Below are 27,236 nucleotides of genomic sequence, written 5' to 3' on the forward strand. Positions count from 1 at the left end.
ACACATGCTTTTCTTAGAAATATAATTTTTTCTAAACTTTTTTTCCCTATTTTCTAATAATTTTGACGCTATTTTTCCACTTTGCATTTCAAGAGGACACATTCACTTATTATCAATTCTGATCATTGTATTTACTAAAAAAATCTTTTTTTAATGTATTTCTGACCAATTTTGAAGGGGGACCTTATGCATATTGGGTAAATGTGAATAACTCTACACTACAGGTACTTCATGAATGCAACACCATCCAATATGCATGGTAGAAGGGAAATTGACTTTTGATATTCTGCAATATGATTTTTGCATGCTTTTTCATTGAGCAATGCAACAGTTGATAGTTATCAAAATATAAATTATTGAATTCAAAGTGTTTAGGTAACGAAATATGTTTCTGTCCAGTTTCGAACTGGGGACCTTTCGCGTGTGAGGCAAACGTGATAATCACTACACTACAGAAACTACATGGAAACAGCATCTCCCGCCATCCAATAAAAAATTATCTTTGACATACATTATGGCATTCTGAAATAAACTTTTTATATGATTGCATTTTTATTTGGCATTTCAACCAAAAATCCCTTGTTTTAAAATTCTAAATATAACAGCATATTTCTGCCCAGTATCGAACTGGGGACCTTTTGTGTTTTAGGCGAATGTGATAACCACTACAATACAGAAACTGACTTTTGAAGATCTCATCACTATGGAGTCGGGAAGTACCATTGGCAAACCGTTTTCTTAGAATTTGTTTTTCTAAACTTATTTTTCTATTTTCTAATAATTTCTATGCTATTTTTTCCACTTTGCATTTCAAGAGGACACATTCACTTATTAATAGTTCTGATCATTGTATTTAATAAAAAAATCTATTTTTAATGTATTTCTGACCAATTTTGAAGGGGAACCTTATGCATATTGGCTAAATGTGAATAATACTACACTACAGGTACTTCATGAATGCAACACCATCCAATATGCATGGTAGAAGGGAAATTGACTTTTGATATTCTGCAATATGATTTTTTGCTTGCTTTTTCATTGAGCAATGCAACAGTATATATTTATCAAAATATAAATTATTGAATTCAAAGTGTTTAGGTAACAAAATATGTTTCTGCCAATTTCGAACTGGGGACCTTTCACGTGTGAGGCAAACATGAAATCACTACACTACAGATACTACATGAAAAATTTGCGACAATCATCCAATAAAAAATGATCTTTGACATTCAGTATGGCATGCTAAAATAATCTTTTTATCTGATTGTATTTTTATTGAGCATTTTACCCAAAAATTCATTGTTTTAAAATTCTAAAGCTAAAAGATTGTTTCTGCCCAGTTTCGAACTGGGGACCTTTCGCGTGTTAGGCGAACGTGATAACCACTACACTACAGAAACTGACTCTTGTGGATCCCATCACTATCTAGTCTGGAAGTACAAATGACACATGCTTTTCTTAGAAATATAATTTTTTCTAAACTTTTTTTCCTATTTTCTAATAATTTTGGCGCTATTTTTCCACTTTGCATTTCAAGAGGACACATTCACTTATTATCAATTCTGATCATTGTATTTACTAAAAAAATATTTTTTTAATGTATTTCTGACCAATTTTGAAGGGGGACCTTATGCATATTGGGTAAATGTGAATAACTCTACACTACAGGTACTTCATGAATGCAACACCATCCAATATGCATGGTAGAAGGGAAATTGACTTTTGATATTCTGCAATATGATTTTTGCTTGCTTTTTCAATGAGCAATGCAACAGTAGATAGTTATCAAAATATAAATTATTGAATTCAAAGTGTTTAGGTAACAAAATATGTTTTTGCCCAGTTATGAACTGAGGACCTTTCGCGTGTGAGGCGAACGTGATAACCACTACACTACAGAAACTACATGAAAACAGCATCTCCCGCCATCCAATAAAAAATTATCTTTGACATACATTATGGCATTCTGAAATAAACTTTTTATATAATTGCATTTTTATTTGGCATTTCAACCAAAAATCCCTTGTTTTAAAATTCTAAAGAAAACAGCATATTTCTGCCCAGTTTCGAACTGGGGACCTTTTGTGTTTTAGGCGAATGTGATAACCACTACAATACAGAAACTGACTTTTGAAGATCTCATCACTATGGAGTCGGGAAGTACCATTGGCAAACCGTTTGCATAGAATTTTTTTTTCTAAACTTATTTTTCTATTTTCTAATAATTTCTATGCTATTTTTTCCACTTTGCATTTCAAGAGGACACATTTACTTATTAATAGTTCTGATCATTGTATTTACTAAAAAAATCTTTTTTTAATGTATTTCTGACCAATTTTGAAGGGGGACCTTATGCATATTGGGTAAATGTGAATAACTCTACACTACAGGTACTTCATGAATGCAACACCATCCAATATGCATGGTAGAAGGGAAATTGACTTTTGATATTCTGCAATATGATTTTTGCTTGCTTTTTCATTGAGCAATGCAACAGTAGATAGTTATCAAAATATAAATTATTGAATTTAAAGTGTTTAGGTAACAAAATATGTTTCTGACCAGTTTTGAACTGAGGACCTTTCGCGTGTGAGGCGAACCTGATAACCACTACACTACAGAAAATACATGGAAACAGCATCTCCTGCCATCCAATAAAAAATGATCTTTGACATACATTATGGCATTCTGAAATAAACTTTTTATATGATTGCATTTTTATTTGGCATTTCAACCAAAAATCCCTTGTTTTAAAATTCTAAAGATAACAGCACATTTCTGCCCAGTTTCAAACTGGGGACCTTTTGTGTTTTAGGCGAATGTGATAACCACTACAATATAGAAACTGACTTTTGAAGATCTCATCACTATGGAGTCGGGAAGTACCATTGGCAAACCGTTTTCATAGAATTTTTTTTTCTAAACTTATTTTTCTATTTTCTAATAATTTCTATGCTATTTTTTCCACTTTGCATTTCAAGAGGACACATTCACTTATTAATAGCTCTGATCATTGTATTTAATAAAAAAATCTATTTTTAATGTATTTCTGACCAATTTTGAAGGGGAACCTTATGCATATTGGCTAAATGTGAATAATACTACACTACAGGTACTTCATGAATGCAACACCATCCAATATGCATGGTAGAAGGGAAATTGACTTTTGATATTCTGCAATATGATTTTTTGCTTGCTTTTTCATTGAGCAATGCAACAGTATATATTTATCAAAATATAAATTATTGAATTCAAAGTGTTTAGGTAACAAAATATGTTTCTGCCAATTTCGAACTGGGGACCTTTCACGTGTGAGGCAAACATGAAATCACTACACTACAGATACTACATGAAAAATTTGCGACCATCATCCAAGGAAAAATGATCTTTGACATTCAGTATGGCATGCTAAAATAAACTTTTTATCTGATTGTATTTTTATTGAGCATTTTACCCAAAAATTCATTGTTTTAAAATTCTAAAGCTAAAAGATTGTTTCTGTCCAGTTTCGAACTGGGGACCTTTCGCGTGTTAGGCGAACGTAATAACCACTACACTACAGAAACTGACTCTCGTGGATCCCATTACTATCTAGTCTGGAAGTACAAATGACACATGCTTTTCTTAGAAATATAATTTTTTCTAAACTTTTTTCCTATTTTCTAATAATTTTGACGCTATTTTTCCACTTTGCATTTCAAGAGGACACATTCACTTATTATCAATTCTGATCATTGTATTTACTAAAAAAATATTTTTTAATGTATTTCTGACCAATTTTGAAGGGGGACCTTATGCATATTGGGTAAATGTGAATAACTCTACACTACAGGTACTTCATGAATGCAACACCATCCAATATGCATGGTAGAAGGGAAATTGACTTTTGATATTCTGCAATATGATTTTTTGCTTGCTTTTTCATTGAGCAATGCAACAGTATATAGTTATCAAAATATAAATTATTGAATTCAAAGTGTTTAGGTAACAAAATATGTTTCTGGTAATTTCGAACTGGGTACCTTTCACGTGTGAGGCAAACATGAAATCACTACACTACAGATACTACATGAAAAATTTGCGACCATCATCCAATAAAAAATTATCTTTGACATTCAGTATGGCATGCTAAAATAAACTTTTTATCTGATTGTATTTTTATTGAGCATTTTGCCCAAAAATTCATTGTTTTAAAATTCTAAAGCTAAAAGATTGTTTCTGCCCAGTTTCGAACTGGGGACCTTTCGCGTGTTAGGCGAACGTGATAACCACTACACTACAGAAACTGACTCTCGTGGATCCCATCACTATCTAGTCTGGAAGTACAAATGACACATGCTTTTCTTAGAAATATAATTTTTTCTAAACTTTTTTTTCCTATTTTCTAATAATTTTGACGCTATTTTTCCACTTTGCATTTCAAGAGGACACATTCACTTATTATCAATTCTGATCATTGTATTTACTAAAAAAATATTTTTTTAATGTATTTCTGACCAATTTTGAAGGGGGACCTTATGCATATTGGGTAAATGTGAATAACTCTACACTACAGGTACTTCATGAATGCAACACCATCCAATATGCATGGTAGAAGGGAAATAGACTTTTGATATTCTGCAATATGATTTTTGCTTGCTTTTTCATTGAGCAATGCAACAGTAGATAGTTATCAAAATATAAATTATTGAATTCAAAGTGTTTAGGTAACAAAATATGTTTCTGCCCAGTTTCGAACTGAGGACCTTTCGCGTGTGAGGCGAACGTGATAACCACTACACTACAGAAACTACATGGAAACAGCATCTCCCGCCATCCAATAAAAAATGATCTTTGACATACATTATGGCATTCTGAAATAAACTTTTTATATGATTGCATTTTTATTTGGCATTTCAACCAAAAATCCCTTGTTTTAAAATTCTAAAGATAACACCATATTTCTGCCCAGTATAGAACTGGGGACCTTTTGTGTTTTAGGCAAATGTGATAACCACTACAATACAGAAACTGACTTTTGAAGATCTCATCACTATGGAGTCGGGAAGTACCATTGGCAAACCGTTTTCTTAGAATTTGTTTTTCTAAACTTATTTTTCTATTTTCTAATAATTTCTATGCTATTTTTTCCACTTTGCATTTCAAGAGGACACATTCACTTATTAATAGTTCTGATCATTGTATTTAATAAAAAAATCTATTTTTAATGTATTTCTGACCAATTTTGAAGGGGAACCTTATGCATATTGGCTAAATGTGAATAATACTACACTACAGGTACTTCATGAATGCAACACCATCCAATATGCATGGTAGAAGGGAAATTGACTTTTGATATTCTGCAATATGATTTTTTGCTTGCTTTTTCATTGAGCAATGCAACAGTATATATTTATCAAAATATAAATTATTGAATTCAAAGTGTTTAGGTAACAAAATATGTTTCTGCCAATTTCGAACTGGGGACCTTTTACGTGTGAGGCAAACATGAAATCACTACACTACAGATACTACATGAAAAATTTGCGACCATCATCCAATAAAAAATGATCTTTGACATTCAGTATGGCATGCTAAAATAAACTTTTTATCTGATTGTATTTTTATTGAGCATTTTACGTAAAAATTCATTGTTTTAAAATTCTAAAGCTAAAAGATTGTTTCTGCCCAGTTTTAAACTGGGGACCTTTCGCGTGTTAGGCGAACGTGATAACCACTACACTACAGAAACTGACTCTTGTGGATTCCATCACTATCTAGTCTGGAAGAACAAATGACACATGCTTTTCTTAGAAATATAATTTTTTCTAAACTTTTTTTCCTATTTTCTAATAATTTTGACGCTATTTTTCCACTTTGCTTTTCAAGAGGACACATTCACTTATCAATTCTGATCGTTGTATTTTCTAAAAAAATCTTTTTTTAATGTATTTCTGACCAATTTTGAAGGGGGACCTTATGCATATTGGGTAAATGTGAATAACTCTACACTACAGGTACTTCATGAATGCAACACCATCCAATATGCATGGTAGAAGGGAAATTGACTTTTGATATTCTGCAATATGATTTTTTGCTTGCTTTTTCATTGAGCAATGCAACAGTATATATTTATCAAAATATAAATTATTGAATTCAAAGTGTTTAGGTAACAAAATATGTTTCTGCCAATTTCGAACTGGGGACCTTTCACGTGTGAGGCAAACATGAAATCACTACACTACAGATACTACATGAAAAATTTGCGACCATCATCCAATAAAAAATGATCTTTGACATTCAGTATGGCATGCTAAAATAAACTTTTTATCTGATTGTATTTTTATTGAGCATTTTACGTAAAAATTCATTGTTTTAAAATTCTAAAGCTAAAAGATTGTTTCTGCCCAGTTTTAAACCGGGGACCTTTCGCGTGTTAGGCGAACGTGATAACAACTACACTACAGAAACTGACTCTTGTGGATTCCATCACTATCTAGTCTGGAAGAACAAATGACACATGCTTTTCTTAGAAATATAATTTTTTCTAAACTTTTTTTCCTATTTTCTAATAATTTTGACGCTATTTTTCCACTTTGCTTTTCAAGAGGACACATTCACTTATCAATTCTGATCATTGTATTTTCTAAAAAAATCTTTTTTTAATGTATTTCTGACCAATTTTGAAGGGGGACCTTATGCATATTGGGTAAATGTGAATAACTCTACACTACAGGTACTTCATGAATGCAACACCATCCAATATGCATGGTAGAAGGGAAATTGACTTTTGATATTCTGCAATATGATTTTTGCTTGCTTTTTCATTGAGCAATGCAACAGTAGATAGTTATCAAAATGTAAATTATTGAATTTAAAGTGTTTAGGTAACAAAATAAGTTTCTGCCCAGTTTTGAACTGAGGACCTTTCGCGTGTGAGGCTAACCTGATAACCACTACACTACTGAAACTACATGGAAACAGCATCTCCTGCCATCCAATAAAAAATGATCTTTGACATACATTATGGCATTCTGAAATAAACTTTTTATATGATTGCATTTTTATTTGGCATTTCAACCAAAAATCCCTTGTTTTAAAATTCTAAAGATAACAGCACATTTCTGCCCAGTTTCGAACTGGGGACCTTTTGTGTTTTAGGCGAATGTGATAACCACTATAATACAGAAACTGACTTTTGAAGATCTCATCACTATGGAGTCGGGAAGTACCATTGGCAAACCATTTTCATAGAATTTTTTTTTCTAAACTTATTTTTCTATTTTCTAATAATTTCTATGCTATTTTTTCCACTTTGCATTTCAAGAGGACACATTCACTTATTAATAGTTCTGATCATTGTATTTAATAAAAAAATCAATTTTTAATGTATTTCTGACCAATTTTGAAGGGGAACCTTATGCATATTGGCTAAATGTGAATAATACTACACTACAGGTACTTCATGAATGCAACACCATAAAATATGCATGGTAGAAGGGAAATTGACTTTTGATATTCTGCAATATGATTTTTTGCTTGCTTTTTCATTGAGCAATGCAACAGTATATATTTATCAAAATATAAATTATTGAATTCAAAGTGTTTAGGTAACAAAATATGTTTCTGCCAATTTCGAACTGGGGACCTTTCACGTGTGAGGCAAACATGAAATCACTACACTACAGATACTACATGAAAAATTTGCGACCATCATCCAATAAAAAATGATCTTTGACATTCAGTATGGCATGCTAAAATAAACTTTTTATCTGATTGTATTTTTATTGAGCATTTTACCCAAAAATTCATTGTTTTAAAATTCTAAAGCTAAAAAATTGTTTCTGCCCAGTTTCGAACTGGGGACCTTTCGCGTGTTAGGCGAACGTGATAACCACTACACTACAGAAACTGACTCTCATGGATTCCATCACTATCTAGTCTGGAAGTACAAATGACACATGCTTTTCTAAGAAATATAATTTTTTCTAAACTTTTTTCCTATTTTCTAATAATTTTGACGCTATTTTTCCACTTTGCATTTCAAGAGGACACATTCACTTATTATCAATTCTGATCATTGTATTTACTAAAAAAATATTTTTTAATGTATTTCTGACCAATTTTGAAGGGGGACCTTATGCATATTGTGTAAATGTGAATAACTCTACACTACAGGTACTTCATGAATGCAACACCATCCAATATGCATGGTAGAAGGGAAATTGACTTTTGATATTCTGCAATATGATTTTTTGCTTGCTTTTTCATTGAGCAATGCAACAGTATATAGTTATCAAAATGTAAATTATTGAATTCAAAGTGTTTAGGTAACAAAATATGTTTCTGCTAATTTCGAACTGGGTACCTTTCACGTGTGAGGCAAACATGAAATCACTACACTACAGATACTACATGAAAAATTTGCGACCATCATCCAATAAAAAATTATCTTTGACATTCAGTATGGCATGCTAAAATAAACTTTTTATCTGATTGTATTTTTATTGAGCATTTTACCCAAAAATTCATTGTTTTAAAATTCTAAAGCTAAAAGATTGTTTCTGCCCAGTTTTGAACTGGGGACCTTTCACGTGTTAGGCGAACGTGATAACCACTACACTACAGAAACTGACTCTCATGGATCCCATCACTATCTAGTCTGGAAGTACAAATGACACATGCTTTTCTTAGAAATATCATTTTTTCTAAACTTTTTTTCCCTATTTTCTAATAATTTTGACGCTATTTTTCCACTTTGCATTTCAAGAGGACACATTCACTTATTATCAATTCTGATCATTGTATTTACTAAAAAAATCTTTTTTTAATGTATTTCTGACCAATTTTGAAGGGGGACCTTATGCATATTGGGTAAATGTGAATAACTCTACACTACAGGTACTTCATGAATGCAACACCATCCAATATGCATGGTAGAAGGGAAATTGACTTTTGATATTCTGCAATATGATTTTTGCATGCTTTTTCATTGAGCAATGCAACAGTTGATAGTTATCAAAATATAAATTATTGAATTCAAAGTGTTTAGGTAATGAAATATGTTTCTGCCCAGTTTCGAACTGGGGACCTTTCGCGTGTGAGGCAAACGTGATAACCACTACACTACAGAAACTATATGGAAACAACATCTCCCGCCATCCAATAAAAAATTATCTTTGACATACATTATGGCATTCTGAAATAAACTTTTTATATGATTGCATTTTTATTTGGCATTTCAACCAAAAATCCCTTGTTTTAAAATTCTAAAGATAACAGCATATTTCTGCCCAGTATCGAACTGGGGACCTTTTGTGTTTTAGGCGAATGTGATAACCACTACAATACAGAAACTGACTTTTGAAGATCTCATCACTATGGAGTCGGGAAGTACCATTGGCAAACCGTTTTCTTAGAATTTGTTTTTCTAAACTTATTTTTCTATTTTCTAATAATTTCTATGCTATTTTTTCCACTTTGCATTTCAAGAGGACACATTCACTTATTAATAGTTCTGATCATTGTATTTAATAAAAAAATCAATTTTTAATGTATTTCTGACCAATTTTGAAGGGGAACCTTATGCATATTGGCTAAATGTGAATAATACTACACTACAGGTACTTCATGAATGCAACACCATAAAATATGCATGGTAGAAGGGAAATTGACTTTTGATATTCTGCAATATGATTTTTTGCTTGCTTTTTCATTGAGCAATGCAACAGTATATATTTATCAAAATATAAATTATTGAATTCAAAGTGTTTAGGTAACAAAATATGTTTCTGCCAATTTCGAACTGGGGACCTTTCACGTGTGAGGCAAACATGAAATCACTACACTACAGATACTACATGAAAAATTTGCGACCATCATCCAATAAAAAATGATCTTTGACATTCAGTATGGCATGCTAAAATAAACTTTTTATCTGATTGTATTTTTATTCAGCATTTTACCCAAAAATTCATTGTTTTAAAATTCTAAAGCTAAAAAATTGTTTCTGCCCAGTTTCGAACTGGGGACCTTTCGCGTGTTAGGCGAACGTGATAACCACTACACTACAGAAACTGACTCTCATGGATCCCATCACTATCTAGTCTGGAAGTACAAATGACACATGCTTTTCTAAGAAATATAATTTTTTCTAAACTTTTTTCCTATTTTCTAATAATTTTGACGCTATTTTTCCACTTTGCATTTCAAGAGGACACATTCACTTATTATCAATTCTGATCATTGTATTTACTAAAAAAATATTTTTTAATGTATTTCTGACCAATTTTGAAGGGGGACCTTATGCATATTGGGTAAATGTGAATAACTCTACACTACAGGTACTTCATGAATGCAACACCATCCAATATGCATGGTAGAAGGGAAATTGACTTTTGATATTCTGCAATATGATTTTTTGCTTGCTTTTTCATTGAGCAATGCAACAGTATATAGTTATCAAAATGTAAATTATTGAATTCAAAGTGTTTAGGTAACAAAATATGTTTCTGCTAATTTCGAACTGGGTACCTTTCACGTGTGAGGCAAACATGAAATCACTACACTACAGATACTACATGAAAAATTTGCGACCATCATCCAATAAAAAATTATCTTTGACATTCAGTATGGCATGCTAAAATAAACTTTTTATCTGATTGTATTTTTATTGAGCATTTTACCCAAAAATTCATTGTTTTAAAATTCTAAAGCTAAAAGATTGTTTCTGCCCAGTTTTGAACTGGGGACCTTTCACGTGTTAGGCGAACGTGATAACCACTACACTACAGAAACTGACTCTCATGGATCCCATCACTATCTAGTCTGGAAGTACAAATGACACATGCTTTTCTTAGAAATATCATTTTTTCTAAACTTTTTTTCCCTATTTTCTAATAATTTTGACGCTATTTTTCCACTTTGCATTTCAAGAGGACACATTCACTTATTATCAATTCTGATCATTGTATTTACTAAAAAAATCTTTTTTTAATGTATTTCTGACCAATTTTGAAGGGGGACCTTATGCATATTGGGTAAATGTGAATAACTCTACACTACAGGTACTTCATGAATGCAACACCATCCAATATGCATGGTAGAAGGGAAATTGACTTTTGATATTCTGCAATATGATTTTTGCATGCTTTTTCATTGAGCAATGCAACAGTTGATAGTTATCAAAATATAAATTATTGAATTCAAAGTGTTTAGGTAATGAAATATGTTTCTGCCCAGTTTCGAACTGGGGACCTTTCGCGTGTGAGGCAAACGTGATAACCACTACACTACAGAAACTATATGGAAACAGCATCTCCCGCCATCCAATAAAAAATTATCTTTGACATACATTATGGCATTCTGAAATAAACTTTTTATATGATTGCATTTTTATTTGGCATTTCAACCAAAAATCCCTTGTTTTAAAATTCTAAAGATAACAGCATATTTCTGCCCAGTATCGAACTGGGGACCTTTTGTGTTTTAGGCGAATGTGATAACCACTACAATACAGAAACTGACTTTTGAAGATCTCATCACTATGGAGTCGGGAAGTACCATTGGCAAACCGTTTTCTTAGAATTTGTTTTTCTAAACTTATTTTTCTATTTTCTAATAATTTCTATGCTATTTTTTCCACTTTGCATTTCAAGAGGACACATTCACTTATTAATAGTTCTGATCATTGTATTTAATAAAAAAATCTATTTTTAATGTATTTCTGACCAATTTTGAAGGGGAACCTTATGCATATTGGCTAAATGTGAATAATACTACACTACAGGTACTTCATGAATGCAACACCATCCAATATGCATGGTAGAAGGGAAATTGACTTTTGATATTCTGCAATATGATTTTTTGCTTGCTTTTTCATTGAGCAATGCAACAGTATATATTTATCAAAATATAAATTATTGACTTCAAAGTGTTTAGGTAACAAAATATGTTTCTGCCAATTTCGAACTGGGGACCTTTCACGTGTGAGGCAAACATGAAATCACTACACTACAGATACTACATGAAAAATTTGCGACAATCATCCAATAAAAAATGATCTTTGACATTCAGTATGGCATGCTAAAATAATCTTTTTATCTGATTGTATTTTTATTGAGCATTTTACCCAAAAATTCATTGTTTTAAAATTCTAAAGCTAAAAGATTGTTTCTGCCCAGTTTCGAACTGGGGACCTTTCGCGTGTTAGGCGAACGTGATAACCACTACACTACAGAAACTGACTCTCGTGGATTGCATCACTATCTAGTCTGGAAGTACAAATGACACATGCTTTTCATAGAAATATCATTTTTTCTAAACTTTTTTCCTATTTTCTAATAATTTTGACGCTATTTTTCCACTTTGCATTTCAAGAAGACACATTCATTTATTATCAATTCTGATGATTGTATTTACTAAAAAAATATTTTTTTAATGTATTTCTGACCAATTTTGAAGGGGGACCTTATGCATATTGGGTAAATGTGAATAACTCTACACTACAGGTACTTCATGAATGCAACACCATCCAATATGCATGGTAGAAGGGAAATTGACTTTTGATATTCTGCAATATGATTTTTGCTTGCTTTTTCATTGAGCAATGCAACAGTAGATAGTTATCAAAATATAAATTATTGAATTCAAAGTGTTTAGGTAACAAAATATGTTTCTGCCTAGTTTTGAACTGGGGATCTTTCGCGTGTGAGGCAAACGTGATAACCACTACACTACAGAAACTACATGAAAACAGCATCTCCCGCCATCCAATAAAAAATTATCTTTGACATACATTATGGCATTCTGAAATAAACTTTTTATATAATTGCATTTTTATTTGGCATTTCAACCAAAAATCCCTTGTTTTAAAATTCTAAAGAAAACAGCATATTTCTGCCCAGTTTCGAACTGGGGACCTTTTGTGTTTTAGGCGAATGTGATAACCACTACAATACAGAAACTGACTTTTGAAGATCTCATCACTATGGAGTCGGGAAGTACCATTGGCAAACCGTTTTCTTAGAATTTTTTTTTCTAAACTTATTTTTCTATTTTCTAATAATTTCTATGCTATTTTTTCCACTTTGCATTTCAAGAGGACACATTTACTTATTAATAGTTCTGATCATTGTATTTGCTAAAAAAATCTTTTTTTAATGTATTTCTGACCAATTTTGAAGGGGAACCTTATGCATATTGGCTAAATGTGAATAATACTACACTACAGGTACTTCATGAATGCAACACCATAAAATATGCATGGTAGAAGGGAAATTGACTTTTGATATTCTGCAATATGATTTTTTTGCTTGCTTTTTCATTGAGCAATGCAACAGTATATATTTATCAAAATATAAATTATTGAATTCAAAGTGTTTAGGTAACAAAATATGTTTCTGCCAATTTCGAACAGGGGACCTTTCACGTGTGAGGCAAACATGAAATCACTACACTACAGATACTACATGAAAAATTTGCGACCATCATCCAATAAAAAATGATCTTTGACATTCAGTATGGCATGCTAAAATAAACTTTTTATCTGATTGTATTTTTATTGAGCATTTTACCCAAAAATTCATTGTTTTAAAATTCTAAAGCTAAAAAATTGTTTCTGCCCAGTTTCGAACTGGGGACCTTTCGCGTGTTAGGCGAACGTGATAACCACTACACTACAGAAACTGACTCTCATGGATCCCATCACTATCTAGTCTGGAAGTACAAATGACACATGCTTTTCTAAGAAATATAATTTTTTCTAAACTTTTTTCCTATTTTCTAATAATTTTGACGCTATTTTTCCACTTTGCATTTCAAGAGGACACATTCACTTATTATCAATTCTGATCATTGTATTTACTAAAAAAATATTTTTTAATGTATTTCTGACCAATTTTGAAGGGGGACCTTATGCATATTGGGTAAATGTGAATAACTCTACACTACAGGTACTTCATGAATGCAACACCATCCAATATGCATGGTAGAAGGGAAATTGACTTTTGATATTCTGCAATATGATTTTTTGCTTGCTTTTTCATTGAGCAATGCAACAGTATATAGTTATCAAAATGTAAATTATTGAATTCAAAGTGTTTAGGTAACAAAATATGTTTCTGCTAATTTCGAACTGGGTACCTTTCACGTGTGAGGCAAACATGAAATCACTACACTACAGATACTACATGAAAAATTTGCGACCATCATCCAATAAAAAATTATCTTTGACATTCAGTATGGCATGCTAAAATAAACTTTTTATCTGATTGTATTTTTATTGAGCATTTTACCCAAAAATTCATTGTTTTAAAATTCTAAAGCTAAAAGATTGTTTCTGCCCAGTTTCGAATTGGGGACCTTTCGCGTGTTAGGCGAACGTGATAACCACTACACTACAGAAACTGACTTTCGTGGATCCCATCACTATCTAGTCTGGAAGTACAAATGACACATGCTTTTCTTAGAAATATAATTTTTTCTAAACTTTTTTTTCCTATTTTCTAATAATTTTGACGCTATTTTTCCACTTTGCATTTCAAGAGGACACATTCACTTATTATCAATTCTGATCATTGTATTTACTAAAAAAATCTTTTTTTAATGTATTTCTGACCAATTTTGAAGGGGGACCTTATGCATATTGGGTAAATGTGAATAACTCAACACTACAGGTACTTCATGAATACAACACCATCCAATATGCATGGTAGAAGGGAAATTGACTTTTGATATTCTGCAATATGATTTTTGCTTGCTTTTTCATTGAGCAATGCAACAGTAGATAGTTATCAAAATATAAATTATTGAATTCAAAGTGTTTAGGTAACAAAATATGTTCCTGCCCAGTTTCGAACTGGGGACCTTTCGCGTGTGAGGCGAACCTGATAACCACTACACTACAAAAACTACATGGAAACAGCATCTCCCGCCATCCAATAAAAAATGATCTTTGACATACATTATGGCATTCTGAAATAAACTTTTTATATGATTTCATTTTTATTTGGCATTTCAACCAAAAATCCCTTGTTTTAAAATTCTAAAGATAACAGCATATTTCTGCCCAGTATCGAACTGGGGACCTTTTGTGTTTTAGGCGAATGTGATAACCACTACAATACAGAAACTGACTTTTGAAGATCTCATCACTATGGAGTCGGGAAGTACCATTGGCAAACCGTTTTCTTAGAATTTGTTTTTCTAAACTTATTTTTCTATTTTCTAATAATTTCTATGCTATTTTTTCCACTTTGCATTTCAAGAGGACACATTCACTTATTAATAGTTCTGATCATTGTATTCAATAAAAAAAATCTATTTTTAATGTATTTCTGACCAATTTTGAAGGGGAACCTTATGCATATTGGCTAAATGTGAATAATACTACACTACAGGTACTTCATGAATGCAACACCATCCAATATGCATGGTAGAAGGGAAATTGACTTTTGATATTCTGCAATATGATTTTTTTGCTTGCTTTTTCATTGAGCAATGCAACAGTAGATAGTTATCAAAATATAAATTATTGAATTCAAAGTGTTTAGGTAACAAAATATGTTTCTGCCAATTTCGAACTGGGGACCTTTCACGTGTGAGGCAAACATGAAATCACTACACTACAGATACTACATGAAAAATTTGCGACCATCATCCAATAAAAAATGATCTTTGACATTCAGTATGGCATGCTAAAATAAACTTTTTATCTGATTGTATTTTTATTGAGCATTTTACCCAAAAATTCATTGTTTTAAAATTCTAAAGCTAAAAGATTGTTTCTGCCCAGTTTCAAACTGGGGACCTTTCGCGTGTTAGGCGAACGTGATAACCACTACACTACAGAAACTGACTCTTGTGGATACCATCACTATCTAGTCTGGAAGTACAAATGACACATGCTTTTCTTAGAAATATAATTTTTTCTAAACTTTTTTCCTATTTTCTAATAATTTTGACGCTATTTTTCCACTTTGCATTTCAAGAGGACACATTCATTTATTATCAATTCTGATCATTGTATTTACTAAAAAAATATTTTTTACTGTATTTCTGACCAATTTTGAAGGGGGACCTTATGCATATTGGGTAAATGTGAATAACTCTACACTACAGGTACTTCATGAATGCAACACCATCCAATATGCATGGTAGAAGGGAAATTGACTTTTGATATTCTGCAATATGATTTTTTGCTTGATTTTTCATTGAGCAATGCAACAGTATATAGTTATCAAAATATAAATTATTGAATTCAAAGTGTTTAGGTAACAAAATATGTTTCTGCTAATTTCGAACTGGGTACCTTTCACGTGTGAGGCAAACATGAAATCACTACACTACAGATACTACATGAAAAATTTGCGACCATCATCCAATAAAAAATTATCTTTGACATTCAGTATGGCATGCTAAAATAAACTTTTTATCTGATTGTATTTTTATTGAGCATTTTACCCAAAAATTCATTGTTTTAAAATTCTAAAGCTAAAAGATTGTTTCTGCCCAGTTTCGAACTGGGGACCTTTCGCGTGTTAGGCGATCGTGATAACCACTACACTACAGAAACTGACTCTCATGGATCCCATCACTATCTAGTCTGGAAGTACAAATGACACATGCTTTTCTTAGAAATATAATTTTTTCTAAACTTTTTTTCCTATTTTCTAATAATTTTGACGCTATTTTTCCACTGTGCATTTCAAGAAGACACATTCATTTATTATCAATTCTGATCATTGTATTTACTAAAAAAATCTTTTTTTAATGTATTTCTGACCAATTTTGAAGGGGGACCTTATGCATATTGGGTAAATGTGAATAACTCTACACTACAGGTACTTCATGAATGCAACACCATCCAATATGCATGGTAGAAGGGAAATTGACTTTTGATATTCTGCAATATGATTTTTGCTTGCTTTTTCATTGAGCAATGCAACAGTAGATAGTTATCAAAATATAAATTATTGAATTCAAAGTGTTTAGGTAACAAAATATGTTTCTGCCCAGTTTTGAACTGGGGATCTTTCGCGTGTGAGGCAACGTGATAACCACTACACTACAAAAACTACATGGAAACAGCATCTCCCGCCATCCAATAAAAAATGATCTTTGACATACATTATGGCATTCTGAAAAAACCTTTTTATATAATTGCATTTTTATTTGGCATTTCAACCAAAAATCACTTGTTTTAAAATTCTAAAGAAAACAGCATATTTCTGCCCAGTTTCGAACTGGGGACCTTTTGTGTTTTAGGCGAATGTGATAACCACTACAAAACAGATACTGACTTTTGAAGATCTCATCACTATGGAGTCGGGAAGTACCATTTGCAAACCGTTTTCATAGAATTTTTTTTTTAAACTTATTTTTCTATTTTCTAATAATTTCTATGCTATTTTTTCCACTTTGCATTTCAAGAGGACACATTTACTTATTAATGGTTCTGATCATTGTATTTAATAAAAAAATCTATTTTTAATGTATTTCTGACCAATTTTGAAGGGGAACCTTATGCATATTGGCTAAATGTGAATAATACTACACTACAGGTACTTCATGAATGCAACACCATCCAATATGCATGGTAGAAGGGAAATTGACTTTTGATATTCTGCAATATGATTTTTTGCTTGCTTTTTCATCGAGCAATGCAACAGTATATATTTATCAAAATATAAATTATTGAATTCAAAGTGTTTAGGTAACAAAATATGTTTCTGCCAATTTCGAACTGGGGACCTTTCACGTGTGAGGCAAACATGAAATCACTACACTACAGATACTACATGAAAAATTTGCGACCATCATCCAATAAAAAATGATCTTTGACATTCAGTATGGCATGCTAAAATAAACTTTTTATCTGATTGTATTTTTATTGAGCATTTTACCCAAAAATTCATTGTTTTAAAATTCTAAAGCTAAAAGATTGTTTCTGCCCAGTTTCGAAGTGGGGACCTTTCGCGTGTTAGGCGAACGTGATAACCACTACACTACAGAAACTGACTCTCGTGGATCCCATCACTATCTAGTCTGGAAGTACAAATGACACATGCTTTTCTTAGAAATATAATTTTTTCTAAACTTTTTTCCTATTTTCTAATAATTTTGACGCTATTTTTCCACTTTGCATTTCAAGAGGACACATTCACTTATTATCAATTCTGATCATTGTATTTACTAAGAAAATATTTTTTAATGTATTTCTGACCAATTTTGAAGGGGGACCTTATGCATATTGGGTAAATGTGAATAACTCTACACTACAGGTACTTCATGAATGCAACACCATCCAATATGCATGGTAGAAGGGAAATTGACTTTTGATATTCTGCAATATGATTTTTGCTTGCTTTTTCATTGAGTAATGCAACAGTAGATAGTTATCAAAATATAAATTATTGAATTCAAAGTGTTTAGGTAACAAAATATGTTTCTGCCCAGTTTTGAACTGGGGATCTTTCGCGTGTGAGGCGAATGTGATAACCACTACACTACAGAAACTACATGGAAACAGCATCTCCCGCCATCCAATAAAAAATGATCTTTGACATACATTATGGCATTCTGAAATAAACTTTTTATATGATTGCATTTTTATTTGGCATTCCAACCAAAAATCCCTTGTTTTAAAATTCTAAAGAAAACAGCATATTTCTGCCCAGTTTCGAACTGGGGACCTTTTGTGTTTTAGGCGAATGTGATAACCACTATAATACAGAAACTGACTTTTGAGGATCTCATCACTATGGAGTCGGGAAGTACCATTGGCAAACCGTTTTCTTATAATTTTTTTTTCTAAACTTATTTTTCTATTTTCTAATAATTTCTATGCTATTTTTTCCACTTTGCATTTCAAGAGGACACATTTACTTATTAATGGTTCTGATCATTGTATTTACTAAAAAAATCTTTTTTTAATGTATTTCTGACCAATTTTGAAGGGGGACCTTATGCATATTGGGTAAATGTGAATAACTCTACACTACAGGTACTTCATGAATGCAACACCATCCAATATGCATGGTAGAAGGGAAATTGACTTTTGATATTCTGCAATATGATTTTTGCTTGCTTTTTCATTGAGCAATGCAACAGTAGATAGTTATCAAAATATAAATTATTGAATTTAAAGTGTTTAGGTAACAAAATATGTTCCTGCCCAGTTTCGAACTGGGGACCTTTCGCGTGTGAGGCGAACCTGATAACCACTACACTACAAAAACTACATGGAAACAGCATCTCCCGCCATCCAATAAAAAATGATCTTTGACATACATTATGGCATGCTGAAATAAACTTTTTATATGATTTCATTTTTATTTGGCATTTCAACCAAAAATCCCTTGTTTTAAAATTCTAACGATAACAGCATATTTCTGCCCAGTATCGAACTGGGGACCTTTTGTGTTTTAGGCGAATGTGATAACCACTACAATACAGAAACTGACTTTTGAAGATCTCATCACTATGGAGTCGGGAAGTACCATTGGCAAACCGTTTTCTTAGAATTTGTTTTTCTAAACTTATTTTTCTATTTTCTAATAATTTCTATGCTATTTTTTCCACTTTGCATTTCAAGAGGACACATTCACTTATTAATAGTTCTGATCATTGTATTCAATAAAAAAATCTATTTTTAATGTATTTCTGACCAATTTTGAAGGGGAACCTTATGCATATTGGCTAAATGTGAATAATACTACACTACAGGTACTTCATGAATGCAACACCATCCAATATGCATGGTAGAAGTGAAATTGACTTTTGATATTCTGCAATATGATTTTTTTGCTTGCTTTTTCATTGAGCAATGCAACAGTATATATTTATCAAAATATAAATTATTGAATTCAAAGTGTTTAGGTAACAAAATATGTTTCTGCCAATTTCGAACTGGGGACCTTTCACGTGTGAGGCAAACATGAAATCACTACACTACAGATACTACATGAAAAATTTGCGACCATCATCCAATAAAAAATTATCTTTGACATTCAGTATGGCATGCTAAAATAAACTTTTTATCTGATTGTATTTTTATTGAGCATTTTACCCAAAAATTCATTGTTTTAAAATTCTAAAGCTAAAAGATTGTTTCTGCCCAGTTTCGAACTGGGGACCTTTCGCGTGTTAGGCGAACGTGATAACCACTACACTACAGAAACTGACTCTTGTGGATACCATCACTATCTAGTCTGGAAGTACAAATGACACATGCTTTTCTTAGAAATATAATTTTTTCTAAACTTTTTTCCTATTTTCTAATAATTTTGACGCTATTTTTCCACTTTGCATTTCAAGAGGACACATTCATTTATTATCAATTCTGATCATTGTATTTACTAAAAAAATATTTTTTACTGTATTTCTGACCAATTTTGAAGGGGGACCTTATGCATATTGGGTAAATGTGAATAACTCTACACTACAGGTACTTCATGAATGCAACACCATCCAATATGCATGGTAGAAGGGAAATTGACTTTTGATATTCTGCAATATGATTTTTGCTTGCTTTTTCATTGAGCAATGCAACAGTAGATAGTTATCAAAATATAAATTATTGAATTCAAAGTGTTTAGGTAACAAAATATGTTTCTGCCCAGTTTCGAACTGGGGACCTTTCGCGTGTGAGGCAAACCTGATAACCACTACACTACAGAAACTACATGGAAACCGCATCTCCCGCCATCCAATAAAAAATGATCTTTGACATACATTATGGCATTCTGAAATAAACTTTTTATATGATTGCATTTTTATTTGGCATTTCAACCAAAAATCCCTTGTTTTAAAATTCTAAAGATAACAGCATATTTCTGCCCAGTATCGAACTGGGGACCTTTTGTGTTTTAGGCGAATGTGATAACCACTACAATACAGAAACTGACTTTTGAAGATCTCATCACTATGGAGTCGGGAAGTACCATTGGCAAACCGTTTTCTTAGAATTTGTTTTTCTAAACTTATTTTTCTATTTTCTAATAATTTCTATGCTATTTTTTCCACTTTGCATTTCAAGAGGACACATTCACTTATTCATAGTTCTGATCATTGTATTTAATAAAAAAATCTATTTTTAATGTATTTCTGACCAATTTTGAAGGGGAACCTTATGCATATTGGCTAAATGTGAATAATACTACACTACAGGTACTTCATGAATGCAACACCATCCAATATGCATGGTAGAAGGGAAATTGACTTTTGATATTCTGCAATATGATTTTTGCTTGCTTTTTCATTGAGCAATGCAACAGTAGATAGTTATCAAAATATAAATTATTGAATTCAAAGTGTTTAGGTAACAAAATATGTTTCTGCCCAGTTTTGAACTGGGGATCTATCGCGTGTGAGGCAAACGTGATAACCACTACACTACAAAAACTACATGGAAACAGCATCTCCCGCCATCCAATAAAAAATTATCTTTGACATACATTATGGCATTCTGAAAAAACCTTTTTATATAATTGCATTTTTATTTGGCATTTCAACCAAAAATCCCTTGTTTTAAAATTCTAAAGAAAACAGCATATTTCTGCCCAGTTTCGAACTGGGGACCTTTTGTGTTTTAGGCGAATGTGATAACCACTACAAAACAGATACTGACTTTTGAAGATCTCATCACTATGGAGTCGGGAAGTACCATTTGCAAACCGTTTTCATAGAATTTTTTTTTCTAAACTTATTTTTCTATTTTCTAATAATTTCTATGCTATTTTTTCCACTTTGCATTTCAAGAGGACACATTTACTTATTAATAGTTCTGATCATTGTATTTAATAAAAAAAATCTATTTTTAATGTATTTCTGACCAATTTTGAAGGGGAACCTTATGCATATTGGCTAAATGTGAATAATACTACACTACAGGTACTTCATGAATGCAACACCATCCAATATGCATGGTAGAAGGGAAATTGACTTTTGATATTCTGCAATATGATTTTTTGCTTGCTTTTTCATCGAGCAATGCAACAGTATATATTTATCAAAATATAAATTATTGAATTCAAAGTGTTTAGGTAACAAAATATGTTTCTGCCAATTTCGAACTGGGGACCTTTCACGTGTGAGGCAAACATGAAATCACTACACTACAGATACTACATGAAAAATTTGCGACCATCATCCAATAAAAAATGATCTTTGACATTCAGTATGGCATGCTAAAATAAACTTTTTATCTGATTGTATTTTTATTGAGCATTTTACCCAAAAATTCATTGTTTTAAAATTCTAAAGCTAAAAGATTGTTTCTGCCCAGTTTCGAACTGGGGACCTTTCGCGTGTTAGGCGAACGTGATAACCACTACACTACAGAAACTGACTCTCGTGTATCCCATCACTATCTAGTCTGGAAGTACAAATGACACATGCTTTTCTTAGAAATATAATTTTTTCTAAACTTTTTTCCTATTTTCTAATAATTTTGACGCTATTTTTCCACTTTGCATTTCAAGAGGACACATTCACTTATTATCAATTCTGATCATTGTATTTACTAAGAAAATATTTTTTTAATGTATTTCTGACCAATTTTGAAGGGGGACCTTATGCATATTGGGTAAATGTGAATAACTCTACACTACAGGTACTTCATGAATGCAACACCATCCAATATGCATGGTAGAAGGGAAATTGACTTTTGATATTCTGCAATATGATTTTTGCTTGCTTTTTCATTGAGCAATGCAACAGTAGATAGTTATCAAAATATAAATTATTGAATTCAAAGTGTTTAGGTAACAAAATATGTTTCTGCCCAGTTTTGAACTGGGGATCTTTCGCGTGTGAGGCGAATGTGATAACCACTACACTACAGAAACTACATGGAAACAGCATCTCCCGCCATCCAATAAAAAATGATCTTTGACATACATTATGGCATTCTGAAATAAACTTTTTATATGATTGCATTTTTATTTGGCATTCCAACCAAAAATCCCTTGTTTTAAAATTCTAAAGAAAACAGCATATTTCTGCCCAGTTTCGAACTGGGGACCTTTTGTGTTTTAGGCGAATGTGATAACCACTACAATACAGAAACTGACTTTTGAGGATCGCATCACTATGGAGTCGGGAAGTACCATTGGCAAACCGTTTTCTTAGAATTTTTTTTTTAAAACTTATTTTTCTATTTTCTAATAATTTCTATGCTATTTTTTCCACTTTGCATTTCAAGAGGACACATTTACTTATTAATAGTTCTGATCATTGTATTTACTAAAAAAATCTTTTTTTAATGTATTTCTGACCAATTTTGAAGGGGGACCTTATGCATATTGGGTAAATGTGAATAACTCTACACTACAGGTACTTCATGAATGCAGCACCATCCAATATGCATGGTAGAAGGGAAATTGACTTTTGATATTCTGCAATATGATTTTTGCTTGCTTTTTCATTGAGCAATGCAACAGTAGATAGTTATCAAAATATAAATTATTGAATTTAAAGTGTTTAGGTAACAAAATATGTTTCTGCCCAGTTTTGAACTGAGTACCTTTCGCGTGTGAGGCGAACCAGATAACCACTACACTACAGAAACAACATGGAAACAGCATCTCCTGCCATCCAATAAAAAATGATCTTTGACATACATTATGGCATTCTGAAATAAACTTTTTATATGATTGCATTTTTATTTGGCATTTCAACCAAAAATCCCTTGTTTTTAAATTCTAAAGATAACAGCACATTTCTGCCCAGTTTCGAACTGGGGACCTTTTGTGTTTTAGGCGAATGTGATAACCACTACAATACAGAATCTGACTTTTGAAGATCTCATCACTATGGAGTCGGGAAGTACCATTGGCAAACCGTTTTCATAGAATTTTTTTTTCTAAACTTATTTTTCTATTTTCTAATAATTTCTATGCTATTTTTTCCACTTTGCATTTCAAGAGGACACATTCACTTATTAATAGTTCTGATCATTGTATTTAATAAAAAAATCTATTTTTAATGTATTTCTGACCAATTTTGAAGGGGAACCTTATGCATATTGGCTAAATGTGAATAATACTACACTACAGGTACTTCATGAATGCAACACCATCCAATATGCATGGTAGAAGGGAAATTGACTTTTGATATTCTGCAATATGATTTTTTGCTTGCTTTTTCATTGAGCAATGCAACAGTATATATTTATCAAAATATAAATTATTGAATTCAAAGTGTTTAGGTAACAAAATATGTTTCTGCCAATTTCGAACTGGGGACCTTTCACGTGTTAGGCAAACATGAAATCACTACACTACAGATACTACATGAAAAATTTGCGACCATCATCCAATAAAAAATGATCTTTGACATTCAGTATGGCATGCTAAAATAAACTTTTTATCTGATTGTATTTTTATTGAGCATTTTACCCAAAAATTCATTGTTTTAAAATTCTAAAGCTAAAAGATTGTTTCTGCCAAGTTTCGAACTGGGGACCTTTCGCGTGTTAGGCGAACGTGATAACCACTACACTACAGAAACTGACTCTCGTGTATCCCATCACTATCTAGTCTGGAAGTACAAATGACACATGCTTTTCTTAGAAATATAATTTTTTCTAAACTTTTTTTCCTATTTTCTAATAATTTTGACGCTATTTTTCCACTTTGCATTTCAAGATGACACATTCACTTATTATCAATTCTGATCATTGTATTTACTAAAAAAATCTTTTTTTAATGTATTTCTGACCAATTTTGAAGGGGGACCTTATGCATATTGGGTAAATGTGAATAACTCTACACTACAGGTACTTCATGAATGCAACACCATCCAATATGCATGGTAGAAGGGAAATTGACTTTTGATATTCTGCAATATGATTTTTGCTTGGTTTTTCATTGAGCAATGCAACAGTAGATAGTTATCAAAATATAAATGATTGAATTCAAAGTGTTTAGGTAACAAAATATGTTTTTGCCCAGTTTCGAACTGGGGACCTTTCGCGTGTGAGGCGAACGTGATAACCACTACACTACAGAAACTACGTGGAAACTACATCTCCCGCCATCCAATAAAAAATGATCTTTGACATACATTATGGCATTCTGAAATACACTTTTTATATGATTGCATTTTTATTTGGCATTTCAACCAAAAATCCCTTGTTTTAAAATTCTAAAGATAACAGCATATTTCTGCCCAGTTTCGAACTGGGGACCTTTTGTGTTTTAGGCGAATGTGATAACCACTACAATACAGAAACTGACTTTTGAAGATCTCATCACTATGGATTCAGGAAGTACCATTGGCAAACCGTTTTCTAAGAATTTTTTTTTCTAAACTTATTTTTCTATTTTCTAATAATTTCTATGCTATTTTTTCCACTTTGCATTTCAAGAGGACACATTCACTTATTAATAGTTCTGATCATTGTATTTAATAAAAAAATCTATTTTTAATGTATTTCTGACCAATTTTGAAGGGGGACCTTATGCATATTGGGTAAATGTGAATAATACTACACTACAGGTACTTCATGAATGCAACACCATCCAATATGCATGGTAGAAGGGAAATTGACTTTTTATATTCTGCAATATGATTTTTGCTTGCTTTTTCATTGAGCAATGCAACAGTAGATAGTTATCAAAATATAAATTATTGAATACAAAGTGTTTAGGTAACAAAATATGTTTCTGCCAATTTCGAACTGGGGACCTTTCACGTGTGAGGCAAACATGAAATCACTACACTACAGATACTACATGATAAATTTGCGACCATCTTCCAATAAAAAATTATCTTTGACATTCAGTATGGCATGCTAAAATATTCTTTTTATCTGATTGTATTTTTATTGAGCATTTCACCCAAAAATTCATTGTTTTAAAATTCTAAAGCTAAAAGATTGTTTCTGCCCAGTTTCGAACTGGGGACCTTTCGCGTGTTTAGCGAACGTGATAACCACTACACTACAGAAACTGACTCTCGTGTATCACATCCCTATCTAGTCTGGAAGTACAAATGACACATGCTTTTCTTAGAAATATAATTTTTTCTAAACTTTTTTCCTATTTTCTAATAATTTTGACGCTATTTTTCCACTTTGCATTTCAAGAGGACACATTCACTTATTATCAATTCTGATCATTGTATTTACTAAAAAAATCTTTTTTTAATGTATTTCTGACCAATTTTGAAGGGGGACCTTATGCATATTGGGTAAGTGTGAATAACTCTACACTACAGGTATTTCATGAATGCAACACCATCCAATATGCATGGTAGAAGGGAAATTGACTTTTGATATTCTGCAATATGATTTTTTGCTTGCTTTTTTATTGAGCAATGCAACAGTATATATTTATCAAAATATAAATTATTGAATTCAAAGTGTTTAGGTAACAAAATATGTTTCTGCCAATTTCGAACTGGGGACCTTTCACGTGTTAGGCAAACATGAAATCACTACACTACAGATACTACATGAAAAATTTGCGACCATCATCCAATAAAAAATGATCTTTGACATTCAGTATGGCATGCTAAAATAAACTTTTTATTTGATTGTATTTTTATTGAGCATTTTACCCAAAAATTCATTGTTTTAAAATTCTAAATCTAAAAGATTGTTTCTGCCCAGTTTTGAACTGGGGACCTTTCGTGTGTTAGGCGAACGTGATAACCACTACACTACAGAAACTGACTCTCGTGTATCCCATCACTATCTTGTCTGCAAGTACAAATGACACATGCTTTTCTTAGAAATATAATTTTTTCTAAACTTTTTTTCCTATTTTTTAATAATTTTGACGCTATTTTTCCACTTTGCTTTTCAAGAGGACACATTCACTTATTATCAATTCTGATCATTGTATCTACTAAAAAAATCTTTTTTTAATGTATTTCTGACCAATTTTGAAGGGGGACCTTATGCATATTGGGTAAATGTGAATAACTCTACACTACAGGTACTTCATGAATGCAGCACCATCCAATATGCATGGTAGAAGGGAAATTGACTTTTGATATTCTGCAATATGATTTTTGCTTGCTTTTTCATTGAGCAATGCAACAGTAGATAGTTATCAAAATATAAATGATTGAATTCAAAGTGTTTAGGTAACAAAATATGTTTCTGCCCAGTTTCGAACTGGGGACCTTTTGCGTGTGAGGCGAACGTGATAACCACTACACTACAGAAACTACATGGAAACAGCTTCTCCCGCCATCCAATAAAAAATTATCTTTGACATACATTATGGCATTCTGAAATAAACTTTTTA

General features: G+C 31.9%; 34 non-coding genes across 34 annotated transcripts; all 34 read right to left on the minus strand.

The window, feature by feature from the left end:
* Positions 1-386: 386 nt before the first annotated feature.
* On the minus strand, positions 387-459 carry TRNAV-CAC (transfer RNA valine (anticodon CAC)). Its single transcript has one exon. It is a non-coding gene; the product is annotated as a tRNA-Val (tRNA).
* An 868-nt stretch (positions 460-1,327) lies between these two features.
* Positions 1,328-1,400, minus strand: TRNAV-AAC (transfer RNA valine (anticodon AAC)). The gene has a single exon. It is a non-coding gene; the product is annotated as a tRNA-Val (tRNA).
* Positions 1,401-1,830: 430 nt separating this feature from the next.
* Positions 1,831-1,903, minus strand: TRNAV-CAC (transfer RNA valine (anticodon CAC)). Its single transcript has one exon. It is a non-coding gene; the product is annotated as a tRNA-Val (tRNA).
* A 1,590-nt stretch (positions 1,904-3,493) lies between these two features.
* TRNAV-AAC (transfer RNA valine (anticodon AAC)) lies at positions 3,494-3,566 on the minus strand. The gene has a single exon. It is a non-coding gene; the product is annotated as a tRNA-Val (tRNA).
* Positions 3,567-4,213: 647 nt separating this feature from the next.
* Positions 4,214-4,286, minus strand: TRNAV-AAC (transfer RNA valine (anticodon AAC)). Its single transcript has one exon. It is a non-coding gene; the product is annotated as a tRNA-Val (tRNA).
* Positions 4,287-4,717: 431 nt separating this feature from the next.
* TRNAV-CAC (transfer RNA valine (anticodon CAC)) lies at positions 4,718-4,790 on the minus strand. The gene has a single exon. It is a non-coding gene; the product is annotated as a tRNA-Val (tRNA).
* Positions 4,791-5,658: 868 nt separating this feature from the next.
* On the minus strand, positions 5,659-5,731 carry TRNAV-AAC (transfer RNA valine (anticodon AAC)). The gene has a single exon. It is a non-coding gene; the product is annotated as a tRNA-Val (tRNA).
* Positions 5,732-6,377: 646 nt separating this feature from the next.
* On the minus strand, positions 6,378-6,450 carry TRNAV-AAC (transfer RNA valine (anticodon AAC)). The gene has a single exon. It is a non-coding gene; the product is annotated as a tRNA-Val (tRNA).
* Positions 6,451-7,818: 1,368 nt separating this feature from the next.
* On the minus strand, positions 7,819-7,891 carry TRNAV-AAC (transfer RNA valine (anticodon AAC)). The gene has a single exon. It is a non-coding gene; the product is annotated as a tRNA-Val (tRNA).
* A 647-nt stretch (positions 7,892-8,538) lies between these two features.
* Positions 8,539-8,611, minus strand: TRNAV-AAC (transfer RNA valine (anticodon AAC)). Its single transcript has one exon. It is a non-coding gene; the product is annotated as a tRNA-Val (tRNA).
* A 431-nt stretch (positions 8,612-9,042) lies between these two features.
* On the minus strand, positions 9,043-9,115 carry TRNAV-CAC (transfer RNA valine (anticodon CAC)). Its single transcript has one exon. It is a non-coding gene; the product is annotated as a tRNA-Val (tRNA).
* Positions 9,116-9,983: 868 nt separating this feature from the next.
* TRNAV-AAC (transfer RNA valine (anticodon AAC)) lies at positions 9,984-10,056 on the minus strand. Its single transcript has one exon. It is a non-coding gene; the product is annotated as a tRNA-Val (tRNA).
* Positions 10,057-10,703: 647 nt separating this feature from the next.
* Positions 10,704-10,776, minus strand: TRNAV-AAC (transfer RNA valine (anticodon AAC)). Its single transcript has one exon. It is a non-coding gene; the product is annotated as a tRNA-Val (tRNA).
* Positions 10,777-11,207: 431 nt separating this feature from the next.
* Positions 11,208-11,280, minus strand: TRNAV-CAC (transfer RNA valine (anticodon CAC)). Its single transcript has one exon. It is a non-coding gene; the product is annotated as a tRNA-Val (tRNA).
* An 868-nt stretch (positions 11,281-12,148) lies between these two features.
* Positions 12,149-12,221, minus strand: TRNAV-AAC (transfer RNA valine (anticodon AAC)). Its single transcript has one exon. It is a non-coding gene; the product is annotated as a tRNA-Val (tRNA).
* Positions 12,222-12,650: 429 nt separating this feature from the next.
* Positions 12,651-12,723, minus strand: TRNAV-CAC (transfer RNA valine (anticodon CAC)). Its single transcript has one exon. It is a non-coding gene; the product is annotated as a tRNA-Val (tRNA).
* Positions 12,724-13,592: 869 nt separating this feature from the next.
* On the minus strand, positions 13,593-13,665 carry TRNAV-AAC (transfer RNA valine (anticodon AAC)). The gene has a single exon. It is a non-coding gene; the product is annotated as a tRNA-Val (tRNA).
* Positions 13,666-14,312: 647 nt separating this feature from the next.
* Positions 14,313-14,385, minus strand: TRNAV-AAC (transfer RNA valine (anticodon AAC)). Its single transcript has one exon. It is a non-coding gene; the product is annotated as a tRNA-Val (tRNA).
* Positions 14,386-14,816: 431 nt separating this feature from the next.
* Positions 14,817-14,889, minus strand: TRNAV-CAC (transfer RNA valine (anticodon CAC)). The gene has a single exon. It is a non-coding gene; the product is annotated as a tRNA-Val (tRNA).
* An 870-nt stretch (positions 14,890-15,759) lies between these two features.
* On the minus strand, positions 15,760-15,832 carry TRNAV-AAC (transfer RNA valine (anticodon AAC)). The gene has a single exon. It is a non-coding gene; the product is annotated as a tRNA-Val (tRNA).
* A 647-nt stretch (positions 15,833-16,479) lies between these two features.
* TRNAV-AAC (transfer RNA valine (anticodon AAC)) lies at positions 16,480-16,552 on the minus strand. The gene has a single exon. It is a non-coding gene; the product is annotated as a tRNA-Val (tRNA).
* Positions 16,553-17,921: 1,369 nt separating this feature from the next.
* On the minus strand, positions 17,922-17,994 carry TRNAV-AAC (transfer RNA valine (anticodon AAC)). The gene has a single exon. It is a non-coding gene; the product is annotated as a tRNA-Val (tRNA).
* A 428-nt stretch (positions 17,995-18,422) lies between these two features.
* Positions 18,423-18,495, minus strand: TRNAV-CAC (transfer RNA valine (anticodon CAC)). The gene has a single exon. It is a non-coding gene; the product is annotated as a tRNA-Val (tRNA).
* Positions 18,496-19,144: 649 nt separating this feature from the next.
* Positions 19,145-19,217, minus strand: TRNAV-CAC (transfer RNA valine (anticodon CAC)). The gene has a single exon. It is a non-coding gene; the product is annotated as a tRNA-Val (tRNA).
* Positions 19,218-20,086: 869 nt separating this feature from the next.
* Positions 20,087-20,159, minus strand: TRNAV-AAC (transfer RNA valine (anticodon AAC)). The gene has a single exon. It is a non-coding gene; the product is annotated as a tRNA-Val (tRNA).
* A 428-nt stretch (positions 20,160-20,587) lies between these two features.
* TRNAV-CAC (transfer RNA valine (anticodon CAC)) lies at positions 20,588-20,660 on the minus strand. Its single transcript has one exon. It is a non-coding gene; the product is annotated as a tRNA-Val (tRNA).
* A 649-nt stretch (positions 20,661-21,309) lies between these two features.
* On the minus strand, positions 21,310-21,382 carry TRNAV-CAC (transfer RNA valine (anticodon CAC)). The gene has a single exon. It is a non-coding gene; the product is annotated as a tRNA-Val (tRNA).
* Positions 21,383-22,251: 869 nt separating this feature from the next.
* Positions 22,252-22,324, minus strand: TRNAV-AAC (transfer RNA valine (anticodon AAC)). Its single transcript has one exon. It is a non-coding gene; the product is annotated as a tRNA-Val (tRNA).
* A 429-nt stretch (positions 22,325-22,753) lies between these two features.
* Positions 22,754-22,826, minus strand: TRNAV-CAC (transfer RNA valine (anticodon CAC)). The gene has a single exon. It is a non-coding gene; the product is annotated as a tRNA-Val (tRNA).
* A 1,590-nt stretch (positions 22,827-24,416) lies between these two features.
* TRNAV-AAC (transfer RNA valine (anticodon AAC)) lies at positions 24,417-24,489 on the minus strand. Its single transcript has one exon. It is a non-coding gene; the product is annotated as a tRNA-Val (tRNA).
* A 430-nt stretch (positions 24,490-24,919) lies between these two features.
* TRNAV-CAC (transfer RNA valine (anticodon CAC)) lies at positions 24,920-24,992 on the minus strand. The gene has a single exon. It is a non-coding gene; the product is annotated as a tRNA-Val (tRNA).
* Positions 24,993-25,859: 867 nt separating this feature from the next.
* On the minus strand, positions 25,860-25,932 carry TRNAV-AAC (transfer RNA valine (anticodon AAC)). The gene has a single exon. It is a non-coding gene; the product is annotated as a tRNA-Val (tRNA).
* Positions 25,933-26,580: 648 nt separating this feature from the next.
* TRNAV-AAC (transfer RNA valine (anticodon AAC)) lies at positions 26,581-26,653 on the minus strand. The gene has a single exon. It is a non-coding gene; the product is annotated as a tRNA-Val (tRNA).
* Positions 26,654-27,083: 430 nt separating this feature from the next.
* On the minus strand, positions 27,084-27,156 carry TRNAV-CAC (transfer RNA valine (anticodon CAC)). Its single transcript has one exon. It is a non-coding gene; the product is annotated as a tRNA-Val (tRNA).
* Positions 27,157-27,236: the final 80 nt, after the last annotated feature.

The sequence above is a fragment of the Pseudophryne corroboree genome, chromosome 4 (genome assembly GCF_028390025.1).
Source record: "Pseudophryne corroboree isolate aPseCor3 chromosome 4, aPseCor3.hap2, whole genome shotgun sequence".
In the NCBI taxonomy this organism is placed as follows: domain Eukaryota; kingdom Metazoa; phylum Chordata; class Amphibia; order Anura; family Myobatrachidae; genus Pseudophryne; species Pseudophryne corroboree.